Below are 15607 nucleotides of genomic sequence, written 5' to 3'. Positions count from 1 at the left end.
CCTTGGAAGAATTGCAACATTCAGTTCACAAACTAGTGGGACATGAAAATTGAAAAGGGACATATACCATAGTTAAATCAACCTCTGATGGAAATCAGACATGACATTAATGAAAGTCAGGAACATGGATACCGGAATACAAAGGAGTTTTTGGTCCAAAATACAGAGTACCTTAGAGATCAGCTCAGAGACACTGAAATGGCTACAACAGCATCACTCAAAACTCTTAAAGATATACATTGGGTTCTGTCCCCCATGGTTGAGATAATCCGCCGGCTGCAGGAAGAAATAACTTCTTGTAGCCTGAAGCTACACAGTGTCTATGAGGAAGTTACTGCAGTAAGACAACCACTCTACATGATTTTACTTCAATCCAATCCACTTTATTTGTATAGCACATTTAAACAACAAAAACGTCTCCAAAGTGCTGTACATAGAATCAACAATAAAACGAACATTTCCATATAACAATCAGCAATAAATAAAAAGTGTATTACTCTAAAATGATGCTATAAATAAAACAATAAAATCAAACAGATAGTAAAATAAATAAAAGATGTAGTTTGAAGTAGTAAAAGAAATAAAAGACACAGAGGACCACAAAACTCAAGCAAAGTTAAAAAGCCAGGAAATAAAAATGGGTCTTAAGACGAGACTTAAAGCACTCCACCGTGGGGGCTGTTGGGACATGGAGGGGGAGGGCAATCCAAAGTCTGGGGCCCACCACAGAGAAAGCCCTGTCCCCCCTGGTTTTAAATCTCGCTCAAGGCACCACGGGCTGGAGCTGGCCCTCGGACCTCAATTTGAGCGCTGGAGTATAGATTTGGATGAGGTCCTTGATGTACTATGGGGTCAGTCCATTCAAAGCTTTAAAAACAAACAACAAAATCTTAAGATCAATACGAAAATGAACAGGGAGCCAGTGCAAAGACGCGAGGATTGGGGTATTTACTTACAGATATCGGTCACTTTGTCGGCGCTGGAAGTCAGATATCACAGAAGGCAAAGAAGCCTCTTTCATAGTGCCGTCCTGCAAATGTCCTGCTATATTGCCGGAAAGATCTGTCCCAGCTTTGCGCCTTAGGGCGTTCATAGTGATCCCACAAAGGCTTGATATTCGTGCCCTCTCATAGTGCAGTCCAGCGTCGTGGAACGAGGTGATCCATGTTTCTGGATCTTGGAACTCCTTCAGATGAAATCATCTAGCAAGTCTACATACCAGGATGTCTCTGAGAACTCCTTCCTGGAATGTTTAATGAGAATTCAATATCAGGATATCTTCGAAAAATACAAGATCTATAATACAGTGCTTTGGTATAGGTGTTGTTTGGGCTCAGCTCTGCTAATAATACAAATTAAGAAAAGCAGGGAAATTGCAGCTTCAGAAAGGCCCTGGGATTTCATGGGCTCTTTCCCATAGAGTTCCAGAGGTAATGTGTACTCTGTTGTATTTATGGACTATTACACCCATTCGGTTGAGCTTTACAGAAGAGAGGTCACTCATCAACAAAATTATAACCTGGTGGGGAGTACCAGACTACATCCTGTTACCCCGAAATTCCACTGCATGCATAATGGCTGAAGATCCGTCGGTGGAGCCAATACGCATTCATTATAATCACTGTATGACGTCCCACCGACTCCAGATCCGCTGCGTAGTGAGTCCGTCGTCGCACCGCCATCCATCAGCCCTGGCAAATCTTGCGCAAAGCTTCTATTTTCACGGACGATGGAGCACGGCGCATCAATTCAGCACAGACCTGAGACCTTGTGAACCAGTAACTCTGTCTTTGTCGCTGAGACCCTGTGAACCACTAACTCTGCCTCTGAGACCATGCAAACCAGTAACTCTGCCACTGAGACCATGCAAACCGGCAACTGCCTCCGAGACCATGCAAACCACTAACTCTCCCGCTAAGACCATGCGAACCGGCGACTGCCACTGAGACCATGCGAACCGGTGACTGCTACTGAGACCATGTGAACCGGCGACTGCCACCGAGACCATGCGAACCGGCGACTGTGTCGCTGAGAGACCATGTGAACCGGTGACTCTGTCGCTGAGAGACCATGTGAACCAGTAACTCTGCCGCTGAGACCATGTGAAGCAGTAACTTTGTCGCTGAGACCATGTGAACCAGTAACTCTGCCTCTAAGACCATGCAAACCAGTAATTCTCCCGCTAAGACCACGCGAACCGGCGACTGCTACTGAGACCATGTGAACCGGCGACTGCCACCGAGACCATGCGAACCGGCGACTGTGTCGCTGAGAGACCATGTGAACCGGTGACTCTGTCGCTGAGACCATGTGAACCAGTAACTCTGCCGCTGAGACCATGTGAAGCAGTAACTTTGTCGCTGAGACCATGCAAACCAGTAACTCTCCCGCTAAGACCATGCGAACCGGCGACTGCCACTGAGACCATGCGAACCGGCGACTGCTACTGAGACCATGTGAATCGGCGACTGCCACCGAGACCATGCGAACCGGCGACTGTGTCGCTGAGAGACCATGTGAACCGGTGACTCTGTCGCTGAGACCATGTGAACCAGTAACTCTGCCGCTGAGACCATGTGAAGCAGTAACTTTGTCGCTGAGACCATGTGAACCAGTAACTCTGCCTCTAAGACCATGCAAACCAGTAATTCTCCCGCTAAGACCATGCGAACCGGCTACTGCCACTGACACCACGCGAACCGGTGACTGCTACTGAGACCATGTGAACCGGCGACTGCCACCGAGACCATGCGAACCGGTGACTGTGTCGCTGAGAGACCATGTGAACCGGTGACTCTGTCGCTGAGACCATGTGAAGCAGTAACTTTGTCGCTGAGACCATGTGAACCAGTAACTCTGCCTCTGAAACCATGCAAACCAGTAACTCTCCCGCTAAGACCATGTGAACCAGTAACTCTGCCTCTGAAAACATGCAAACCAGTAACTCTCCCGCTAAGACCATGCGAACCGGCGACTGCCACTGAGACCATGCGAACCGGCGACTGCTACTGAGACCATGTGAACCGGCGACTGCCACCGAGACCATGCGAACCGGCGACTGTGTCGCTGAGAGACCATGTGAACCGGTGACTCTGTCGCTGAGACCATGTGAACCAGTAACTCTGTCGCTGAGACCATGTGAACCAGTAACTTTGTCGCTGAGACCATGTGAACCAGTAACTCTGCCTCCGAGACCATGCAAACCACTAACTCTCCCGCTAAGACCATGCGAACCGGCGACTGCCACTGAGACCATGCGAACCGGTGACTGTGTCGCTGAGAGACCATGTGAACCGGTGACTCTGTCGCTGAGACCATGTGAACCAGTAACTCTGCCGCTGAGACCATGTGAAGCAGTAACTTTGTCGCTGAGACCATGTGAACCAGTAACTCTGCCTCTGAAACCATGCAAACCAGTAACTCTCCCGCTAAGACCATGTGAACCAGTAACTCTCCCGCTAAGACCATGCGAACCGGCGACTGCCACTGAGACCATGCGAACCGGCGACTGTGTAGCTGAGAGACCATGTGAACCGGTGACTCTGTCGCTGAGACCATGTGAACCAGTAACTCTGCCGCTGAGACCATGTGAAGCAGTAACTTTGTCGCTGAGACCATGTGAACCAGTAACTCTGCCTCTGAAACCATGCAAACCAGTAACTCTCCCGCTAAGACCATGTGAACCAGTAACTCTGCCTCTGAAAACATGCAAACCAGTAACTCTCCCGCTAAGACCATGCGAACCGGCGACTGCCACTGAGACCATGCGAACTGGCGACTGCTACTGAGACCATGCGAACCGGCGACTGCTACTGAGACCATGCGAACCGGCGACTGCCACCGAGACCATGCGAACCGGCAACTGTGTCGCTGAGAGACCATGTGAACCGGTGACTCTGTCGCTGAGACCATGTGAACCAGTAACTCTGCCGCTGAGACCATGTGAAGCAGTAACTTTGTCGCTGAGACCATGTGAACCAGTAACTCTGCCTCTAAGACCATGCAAACCAGTAATTCTCCCGCTAAGACCATGCGAACCGGCGACTGCCACTGAGACCACGCGAACCGGCGACTGCTAGTGAGACCATGTGAACCGGCGACTGCCACCGAGACCATGCGAACCGGCGACTGTGTCGCTGAGAGACCATGTGAACCGGTGACTCTGTCGCTGAGACCATGTGAACCAGTAACTCTGCCGCTGAGACCATGTGAAGCAGTAACTTTGTCGCTGAGACCATGTGAACCAGTAACTCTGCCTCTGAAACCATGCAAACCAGTAACTCTCTCGCTAAGACCATGTGAACCAGTAACTCTGCCTCTGAAAACATGTAAACCAGTAACTCTCCCGCTAAGACCATGAGAACCGGCGACTGCCACTGAGACCATGCGAACCGGCGACTGCTACTGAGACCATGTGAACCGGAGACTGCCACCGAGACCATGCGAACCGGCGACTGTGTCGCTGAGAGACCATGTGAACCGGTGACTCTGTCGCTGAGACCATGTGAACCAGTAACTCTGCCGCTGAGACCATGTGAAGCAGTAACTTTGTCGCTGAGACCATGTGAACCAGTAACTCTGCCTCTAAGACCATGCAAACCAGTAATTCTCCCGCTAAGACCATGCGAACCGGCGACTGCCACTGAGACCACGCGAACCGGCGACTGCTAGTGAGACCATGTGAACCGGCGACTGCCACCGAGACCATGCGAACCGGCGACTGTGTCGCTGAGAGACCATGTGAACCGGTGACTCTGTCGCTGAGACCATGTGAACCAGTAACTCTGCCGCTGAGACCATGTGAAGCAGTAACTTTGTCGCTGAGACCATGTGAACCAGTAACTCTGCCTCTGAAACCATGCAAACCAGTAACTCTCTCGCTAAGACCATGTGAACCAGTAACTCTGCCTCTGAAAACATGTAAACCAGTAACTCTCCCGCTAAGACCATGAGAACCGGCGACTGCCACTGAGACCATGCGAACCGGCGACTGCTACTGAGACCATGTGAACCGGAGACTGCCACCGAGACCATGCGAACCGGCGACTGTGTCGCTGAGAGACCATGTGAACCGGTGACTCTGTCGCTGAGACCATGTGAACCAGTAACTCTGTCGCTGAGACCATGTGAACCAGTAACTTTGTCGCTGAGACCATGTGAACCAGTAACTCTGCCTCCAAGACCATGCAAACCACTAACTCTCCCGCTAAGACCATGCGAACCGGCGACTGCCACTGAGACCATGCGAACCGGTGACTGCTACTGAGACCATGCGAACCGGCGACTGCCACCGAGACCATGCGAACCGGCGACTGTGTCGCTGAGAGACCATGTGAACCGGTGACTCTGTCGCTGAGAGACCATGTGAAACAGTAACTCTGCCGCTGAGACCATGTGAAGCAGTAACTTTGTCGCTGAGACCATGTGAACCAGTAACTCTGCCTCTAAGACCATGCAAACCAGTAATTCTCCCGCTAAGACCACGCGAACCGGCGACTGCTACTGAGACCATGTGAACCGGTGACTGCCACCGAGACCATGCGAACCGGCGACTGTGTCGCTGAGAGACCATGTGAACCGGTGACTCTGTCGCTGAGACCATGTGAACCAGTAACTCTGCCGCTGAGACCATGTGAAGCAGTAACTTTGTCGCTGAGACCATGCAAACCAGTAACTCTCCCGCTAAGACCATGCGAACCGGCGACTGCCACTGAGACCATGCGAACCGGCGACTGCTACTGAGACCATGTGAATCGGCGACTGCCACCGAGACCATGCGAACCGGCGACTGTGTCGCTGAGAGACCATGTGAACCGGTGACTCTGTCGCTGAGACCATGTGAACCAGTAACTCTGTCGCTGAGACCATGTGAACCAGTAACTTTGTCGCTGAGACCATGTGAACCAGTAACTCTGCCTCCGAGACCATGCAAACCCCTAACTCTCCCGCTAAGACCATGCGAACCGGCGACTGCCACTGAGACCATGCGAACCGGCGACTGCTACTGAGACCATGCGAACCGGCGACTGCCACCGAGACCATGCGAACCGGCGACTGTGTCGCTGAGAGACCATGTGAACCGGTGACTCTGTCGCTGAGACCATGTGAACCAGTAACTCTGCCGCTGAGACCATGTGAAGCAGTAACTTTGTCGCCGAGACCATGTGAACCAGTAACTCTGCCTCTAAGACCATGCAAACCAGTAATTCTCCCGCTAAGACCATGCGAACCGGCGACTGCCACTGAGACCACGCGAACCGGCGACTGCTACTGTGACCATGTGAACCGGCGACTGCCACCGAGACCATGCGAACCGGCGACTGTGTCGCTGAGAGACCATGTGAACCGGTGACTCTGTCGCTGAGACCATGTGAACCAGTAACTCTGCCGCTGAGACCATGTGAAGCAGTAACTTTGTCGCTGAGACCATGTGAACCAGTAACTCTGCCTCTGAAACCATGCAAACCAGTAACTCTCTCGCTAAGACCATGTGAACCAGTAACTCTGCCTCTGAAAACATGCAAACCAGTAACTCTCCCGCTAAGACCATGCGAACCGGCGACTGCCACTGAGACCATGCGAACTGGCGACTGCTACTGAGACCATGCGAACCGGCGACTGCTACTGTGACCATGTGAACCGGCGACTGCCACCGAGACCATGCGAACCGGCGACTGTGTCGCTGAGAGACCATGTGAACCGGTGACTCTGTCGCTGAGACCATGTGAACCAGTAACTCTGTCGCTGAGACCATGTGAACCAGTAACTTTGTCGCTGAGACCATGTGAACCAGTAACTCTGCCTCCGAGACCATGCAAACCACTAACTCTCCCGCTAAGACCATGCGAACCGGCGACTGCCACTGAGACCATGCGAACCGGCGACTGCTACTGAGACCATGCGAACCGGCGACTGCCACCGAGACCATGCGAACCGGCGACTGTGTCGCTGAGAGACCATGTGAACCGGTGACTCTGTCGCTGAGACCATGTGAACCAGTAACTCTGCCGCTGAGACCATGTGAAGCAGTAACTTTGTCGCTGAGACCATGTGAACCAGTAACTCTGCCTCTAAGACCATGCAAACCAGTAATTCTCCCGCTAAGACCACGCGAACCGGCGACTGCTACTGAGACCATGTGAACCGGTGACTGCCACCGAGACCATGCGAACCGGCGACTGTATCGCTGAGAGACCATGTGAACCGGTGACTCTGTCGCTGAGACCATGTGAACCAGTAACTCTGCCGCTGAGACCATGTGAAGCAGTAACTTTGTCGCTGAGACCATGCAAACCAGTAACTCTCCCGCTAAGACCATGCGAACCGGCGACTGCCACTGAGACCATGCGAACCGGCGACTGCTACTGAGACCATGTGAATCGGCGACTACCACCGAGACCATGCGAACCGGCGACTGTGTCGCTGAGAGACCATGTGAACCGGTGACTCTGTCGCTGAGACCATGTGAACCAGTAACTCTGTCGCTGAGACCATGTGAACCAGTAACTTTGTCGCTGAGACCATGTGAACCAGTAACTCTGCCTCCGAGACCATGCAAACCCCTAACTCTCCCGCTAAGACCATGCGAACCGGCGACTGCCACTGAGACCATGCGAACCGGCGACTGCTACTGAGACCATGCGAACCGGCGACTGCCACCGAGACCATGCGAACCGGCGACTGTGTCGCTGAGAGACCATGTGAACCGGTGACTCTGTCGCTGAGACCATGTGAACCAGTAACTCTGCCGCTGAGACCATGTGAAGCAGTAACTTTGTCGCCGAGACCATGTGAACCAGTAACTCTGCCTCTAAGACCATGCAAACCAGTAATTCTCCCGCTAAGACCATGCGAACCGACGACTGCCACTGAGACCACGCGAACCGGCGACTGCTACTGAGACCATGTGAACCGGCGACTGCCACCGAGACCATGCGAACCGGCGACTGTGTCGCTGAGAGACCATGTGAACCGGTGACTCTGTCGCTGAGACCATGTGAACCAGTAACTCTGCCGCTGAGACCATGTGAAGCAGTAACTTTGTCGCTGAGACCATGTGAACCAGTAACTCTGCCTCTGAAACCATGCAAACCAGTAACTCTCTCGCTAAGACCATGTGAACCAGTAACTCTGCCTCTGAAAACATGCAAACCAGTAACTCTCCCACTAAGACCATGCGAACCGGCGACTGCCACTGAGACCATGCGAACCGGCGACTGCTACTGAGACCATGCGAACCGGCGACTGCTACTGAGACCATGCGAACCGGCGACTGCCACCGAGACCATGCGAACCGGCGACTGTGTCGCTGAGAGACCATGTGAACCGGTGACTCTGTCGCTGAGACCATGTGAACCAGTAACTCTGCCGCTGAGACCATGTGAACCAGTAACTTTGTCGCTGAGACCATGTGAACCAGTAACTCTGCCTCTAAGACCATGCAAACCAGTAATTCTCCCGCTAAGACCATGCGAACCGGCGACTGCCACTGAGACCACGCGAACCGGCGACTGCTACTGAGACCATGTGAACCGGCGACTGCCACCGAGACCATGCGAACCGGCGACTGTGTCGCTGAGAGACCATGTGAACCGGTGACTCTGCCGCTGAGACCATGTGAAGCAGTAACTTTGTCGCTGAGACCATGTGAACCAGTAACTCTGCCTCTGAAACCATGCAAACCAGTAACTCTCTCGCTAAGACCATGTGAACCAGTAACTCTGCCTCTGAAAACATGTAAACCAGTAACTCTCCCGCTAAGACCATGAGAACCGGCGACTGCCACTGAGACCATGCGAACCGGCGACTGCTACTGAGACCATGTGAACCGGTGACTGCCACCGAGACCATGCGAACCGGCGACTGTGTCGCTGAGAGACCATGTGAACCGGTGACTCTGTCGCTGAGACCATGTGAACCAGTAACTCTGTCGCTGAGACCATGTGAACCAGTAACTTTGTCGCTGAGACCATGTGAACCAGTAACTCTGCCTCCGAGACCATGCAAACCAGTAACTCTCCCGCTAAGACCATGCGAACCGGCGACTGCCACTGAGACCATGCGAACCGGCGACTGCTACTGAGACCATGCGAACCGGCGACTGCCACCGAGACCATGCGAACCGGCGACTGTGTCGCTGAGAGACCATGTGAACCGGTGACTCTGTCGCTGAGACCATGTGAACCAGTAACTCTGCCGCTGAGACCATGTGAAGCAGTAACTTTGTCGCTGAGACCATGTGAACCAGTAACTCTGCCTCTAAGACCATGCAAACCAGTAATTCTCCCGCTAAGACCATGCGAACCGGCGACTGACACTGAGACCACGCGAACCGGCGACTGCTACTGAGACCATGTGAACCCTCGACTGCCACCGAGACCATGCGAACCGGCGACTGTGTCGCTGAGAGACCATGTGAACCGGTGACTCTGTCGCTGAGACCATGTGAACCAGTAACTTTGTCGCTGAGACCATGTGAACCAGTAACTCTGCCTCCGAGACCATGCAAACCAGTAACTCTCCCGCTAAGACCATGCGAACCGGCGACTGCCACTGAGACCATGCGAACCGGCGACTGCTACTGAGACCATGCGAACCGGCGCCTGCCACCGAGACCATGCGAACCGGCGACTGTGTCGCTGAGAGACCATGTGAACCGGTGACTCTGTCGCTGAGACCATGTGAACCAGTAACTCTGCCTCTAAGACCATGCAAACCAGTAATTCTCCCGCTAAGACCATGCGAACCGGCGACTGCCACTGAGACCACGCGAACCGGCGACTGCTACTGAGACCATGTGAACCGGCGACTGCCACCGAGACCATGCGAACCGGCGACTGTGTCGCTGACAGACCATGTGAACCGGTGACTCTGTCGCTGAGACCATGTGAACCAGTAACTCTGCCGCTGAGACCATGTGAAGCAGTAACTTTGTCGCTGAGACCATGTGAACCAGTAACTCTGCCTCTGAAACCATGCAAACCAGTAACTCTCTCGCTAAGACCGTGTGAACCAGTAACTCTGCCTCTGAAAACATGTAAACCAGTAACTCTCCCGCTAAGACCATGAGAACCGGCGACTGCCACTGAGACCATGCGAACCGGCGACTGCTACTGAGACCATGTGAACCGGCGACTGCCACCGAGACCATGCGAACCGGCGACTGTGTCGCTGAGAGACCATGTGAACCGGTGACTCTGTCGCTGAGACCATGTGAACCAGTAACTCTGTCGCTGAGACCATGTGAACCAGTAACTTTGTCGCTGAGACCATGTGAACCAGTAACTCTGCCTCCGAGACCATGCAAACCACTAATTCTCCCGCTAAGACCACGTGAACCGGCGACTGCTACTGAGACCATGTGAACCGGTGACTGCCACCGAGACCATGCGAACCGGCGACTGTGTCGCTGAGAGACCATGTGAACCGGTGACTCTGTCGCTGAGACCATGTGAACCAGTAACTCTGCCGCTGAGACCATGTGAAGCAGTAACTTTGTCGCTGAGACCATGCAAACCAGTAACTCTCCCGCTAAGACCATGCGAACCGGCGACTGCCACTGAGACCATGCGAACCGGCGACTGCTACTGAGACCATGTGAATCGGCGACTGCCACCGAGACCATGCGAACCGGCGACTGTGTCGCTGAGAGACCATGTGAACCGGTGACTCTGTCGCTGAGACCATGTGAACCAGTAACTCTGTCGCTGAGACCATGTGAACCAGTAACTTTGTCGCTGAGACCATGTGAACCAGTAACTCTGCCTCCGAGACCATGCAAACCCCTAACTCTCCCGCTAAGACCATGCGAACCGGCGACTGCCACTGAGACCATGCGAACCGGCGACTGCTACTGAGACCATGCGAACCGGCGACTGCCACCGAGACCATGCGAACCGGCGACTGTGTCGCTGAGAGACCATGTGAACCGGTGACTCTGTCGCTGAGACCATGTGAACCAGTAACTCTGCCGCTGAGACCATGTGAAGCAGTAACTTTGTCGCCGAGACCATGTGAACCAGTAACTCTGCCTCTAAGACCATGCAAACCAGTAATTCTCCCGCTAAGACCATGCGAACCGGCGACTGCCACTGAGACCACGCGAACCGGCGACTGCTACTGAGACCATGTGAACCGGCGACTGCCACCGAGACCATGCGAACCGGCGACTGTGTCGCTGAGAGACCATGTGAACCGGTGACTCTGTCGCTGAGACCATGTGAACCAGTAACTCTGCCGCTGAGACCATGTGAAGCAGTAACTTTGTCGCTGAGACCATGTGAACCAGTAACTCTGCCTCTGAAACCATGCAAACCAGTAACTCTCTCGCTAAGACCATGTGAACCAGTAACTCTGCCTCTGAAAACATGCAAACCAGTAACTCTCCCGCTAAGACCATGCGAACCGGCGACTGCCACTGAGACCATGCGAACTGGCGACTGCTACTGAGACCATGCGAACCGGCGACTGCTACTGAGACCATGCGAACCGGCGACTGCCACCGAGACCATGCGAACCGGCAACTGTGTCGCTGAGAGACCATGTGAACCGGTGACTCTGTCGCTGAGACCATGTGAACCAGTAACTCTGCCGCTGAGACCATGTGAAGCAGTAACTTTGTCGCTGAGACCATGTGAACCAGTAACTCTGCCTCTAAGACCATGCAAACCAGTAATTCTCCCGCTAAGACCATGCGAACCGGCGACTGCCACTGAGACCACGCGAACCGGCGACTGCTACTGAGACCATGTGAACCGGCGACTGCCACCGAGACCATGCGAACCGGCGACTGTGTCGCTGAGAGACCATGTGAACCGGTGACTCTGTCGCTGAGACCATGTGAACCAGTAACTCTGCCGCTGAGACCATGTGAAGCAGTAACTTTGTCGCTGAGACCATGTGAACCAGTAACTCTGCCTCTGAAACCATGCAAACCAGTAACTCTCTCGCTAAGACCATGTGAACCAGTAACTCTGCCTCTGAAAACATGTAAACCAGTAACTCTCCCGCTAAGACCATGAGAACCGGCGACTGCCACTGAGACCATGCGAACCGGCGACTGCTACTGAGACCATGTGAACCGGCGACTGCCACCGAGACCATGCGAACCGGCGACTGTGTCGCTGAGAGACCATGTGAACCGGTGACTCTGTCGCTGAGACCATGTGAACCAGTAACTCTGTCGCTGAGACCATGTGAACCAGTAACTTTGTCGCTGAGACCATGTGAACCAGTAACTCTGCCTCCGAGACCATGCAAACCAGTAACTCTCCCGCTAAGACCATGCGAACCGGCGACTGCCACTGAGACCATGCGAACCGGCGACTGCTACTGAGACCATGCGAACCGGCGACTGCCACCGAGACCATGCGAACCGGCGACTGTGTCGCTGAGAGACCATGTGAACCGGTGACTCTGTCGCTGAGACCATGTGAACCAGTAACTCTGCCGCTGAGACCATGTGAAGCAGTAACTTTGTCGCTGAGACCATGTGAACCAGTAACTCTGCCTCTAAGACCATGCAAACCAGTAATTCTCCCGCTAAGACCATGCGAACCGGCGACTGCCACTGAGACCACGCGAACCGGCGACTGCTACTGAGACCATGTGAACCCTCGACTGCCACCGAGACCATGCGAACCGGCGACTGTGTCGCTGAGAGACCATGTGAACCGGTGACTCTGTCGCTGAGACCATGTGAACCAGTAACTTTGTCGCTGAGACCATGTGAACCAGTAACTCTGCCTCCGAGACCATGCAAACCAGTAACTCTCCCGCTAAGACCATGCGAACCGGCGACTGCCACTGAGACCATGCGAACCGGCGACTGCTACTGAGACCATGCGAACCGGCGACTGCCACCGAGACCATGCGAACCGGCGACTGTGTCGCTGAGAGACCATGTGAACCGGTGACTCTGTCGCTGAGACCATGTGAACCAGTAACTCTGCCGCTGAGACCATGTGAAGCAGTAACTTTGTCGCTGAGACCACGTGAACCAGTAACTCTGCCTCTAAGACCATGCAAACCAGTAATTCTCCCGCTAAGACCATGCGAACCGGCGACTGCCACTGACACCACGCAAACCGGCGACTGCTACTGAGACCATGTGAACCGGCGACTGCCACCGAGACCATGCGAACCGGCAACTGTGTCGCTGAGAGACCATGTGAACCGGTGACTCTGTCGCTGAGACCATGTGAACCAGTAACTCTGCCGCTGAGACCATGTGAAGCAGTAACTTTGTCGCTGAGACCATGTGAACCAGTAACTCTGCCTCTGAGACCATGCAAACCAGTAACTCTCCCGCTAAGACCATGCGAACCGGCGACTGCCGGTACATTTGAATGTCATTATAGTTATGTTTTAGAAGATAAAACTAATGTTAATTGCAAAATGAATGTCATTGAAAATAATGTTAATGTCATTGAAAGGCCTTGAAAATCTACCATTGCTTTTTTTGTTTGTTTGATGTGCTTCTCTCTGGGTCAGGAATTGCAAAACTATCGTAAAATTCTGAAGCAACCAAGTAGATTGATACTTGTGTATACAGATAGCTTTCCCCTGAGACACCGGTGTTGGTCTCTTGCATGCAATGTTTAGACTTACCCTCTCCGCCCCCTCCCCAGAAACAACAATTACAAATCTCACAAAAGTTTTGTTAATCTAAAAAGTTACCATCAAGATGCAACCTCTCCTTGGATGGAAGTGCGTGCAATGGTTGGTTTAAAAAAAAAGATGATGTTTAGTATGATTGATTTGCATTAAGTTATGTATTGAAATATACATTTCATGTTTGTGTTTGTTGAAATGGAAGACATACAATGTTTTGTGTATCACTTTGTGCAGAATTAACAATTGAAGAATTTTTTAAAAAGCCTATCTTTTCAACTGGTGAACGGGGGCAAGTGGGTCCAGAGGTCATCCAGCTGTTCTTGGACTGTGGGGGTGTCTGTATTTTCAGAACCAGATGACACACAATACCAAATTTATTCATACATTATAAATACTCAATTGTGAATTAATATTTTATTATTCAAAGGAAGTAGTTAAGACAGCAGATTGTATTATCAGGCCACGTCTGTGTCCACTGTGATGGGGAAAAAAACAAACCCATACCTTGTAGACTGGAGAAGGAGTTGTGGGTGCGTTATCCATCATCCACAGCCGGCTGGTTGACGGAGGTCTTTGAGGTACCCCATGGTCGGAAGTGGTTGGGCTCAGTGGGGCAGGATCTGCAAGGTCGAGACTTGTCCAACGCACTTTCTGAGCGCGGCATCTTGGAAGCAGTGGTCTTCCTCGTCTCACTTGGTCCTGCAATATACAATAGCCTGTACAACAATAACTCACAAAATAACACAATTGTAACAATAATATGCAACTGTAAGTGATCTGAACTAAATTAATTTGCTAACTTAACTGTCCCTAGACCAGCATAAAAAGCTAAACTATACAAACTAAATACTCTACTATAAACCTAACCTAAATATAAATGTGCAAAAAATATGAAAAGTTAGCTTAGTCTGTCTTGAAGATGCTGGACACAGGAAACCTGGAAAAGTCAGAAAATACAGTGACTTCTATACTATATATTGAGGACCACATGCTGAAAGATCTGCATCATGTGAAATACTTATTCTGATGTGAAAAAACAACATGGTGATGGCTTCGGGCGCAGTAATGTGCTGCCCACTGCTCCTTGCATGGTGTGTTCACTTGTGTGTAAAAAAGGATGGGTTAAATGCAGAGGTTGAATTTCCCCATTGTGGGATTAATAAAGTCATCTTCTTCTTCTCCTCAGGTTTTAGCCGACAAAATAAATAAATACATTAATACATTAATGAGACAGCAATACTTAATTAGATGAGAGTTTGACCAAGCGTCAATTAATGAATGAACATTATTGTTACCATTTTTTTTTTTACTAGTTACTAGTTTTTGTACTAATAATCTATTTTCCCCCATTCTCTGATTTAAAAATGAATAAATACATGAATAATACTAATAATATTGATTATCCCAAATACACCTTTCCTTCAGATATATTTGTATATCACTATACGTGACATCACAGAACAGTGGTTGAAAGTTTTTTATGAATAATAATTTCAGTGTTTCTCAACATTACAAAAGCATTTTTTTTTAATTGCTTACCTGAAAAGGTGAAGACAAACAACTGAATGCTGAAGGTCAATGAAGAACTGGATACTCAAGTCTCTTAGGTGAAGTAGTGTTTATCTAGAACAGGATGACAACCGTGAGCATTGCAGCAATGTAATAATAATGTGTAATTAATGCTTTAAATAACTGAATTAATGCATCACTTATTCATAAAAATCAGTATAAAGCTGAATATAATCATTAGAATTAAATACACACATAGCAACTCTAGAAACACAGCAAAATTTTCAGCATATGTGCCCCTCTGCATCCTTTATAGATAATATAAATTTTAACTTTCTTCATACATTTTTACGTGTTTTATACATTTTTATAGCACCCATGGTCCTCAGGGGTCAAAAAGGACGTCATGACATAAGACTGGTTTTAGGAAATGTAGAAAAAAAATGTACCAACTTTTTTCTCACCTTTTAAGGTAACTCATGAC

The 15607-nt window shown here is 51.0% G+C and overlaps 1 long non-coding RNA gene across 1 annotated transcript; it reads right to left on the bottom strand.

Annotated features, from left to right (window-relative positions):
- Positions 1-367: 367 nt before the first annotated feature.
- Positions 368-15143, bottom strand: LOC131974126 (uncharacterized). Its single transcript, XR_009394628.1, has 3 exons — positions 14119-15143; positions 957-1243; positions 368-867 (listed from the first exon to the last, which is right to left on the bottom strand). It is a non-coding gene; the product is annotated as an uncharacterized LOC131974126 (long non-coding RNA).
- Between the last annotated feature and the right edge of the window lie 464 nt (positions 15144-15607).

Source organism: Centropristis striata, chromosome 7 (genome assembly GCF_030273125.1).
Source record: "Centropristis striata isolate RG_2023a ecotype Rhode Island chromosome 7, C.striata_1.0, whole genome shotgun sequence".
NCBI lineage: Eukaryota > Metazoa > Chordata > Actinopteri > Perciformes > Serranidae > Centropristis > Centropristis striata.
This window is presented reverse-complemented; position numbering and strand designations above follow the sequence as displayed.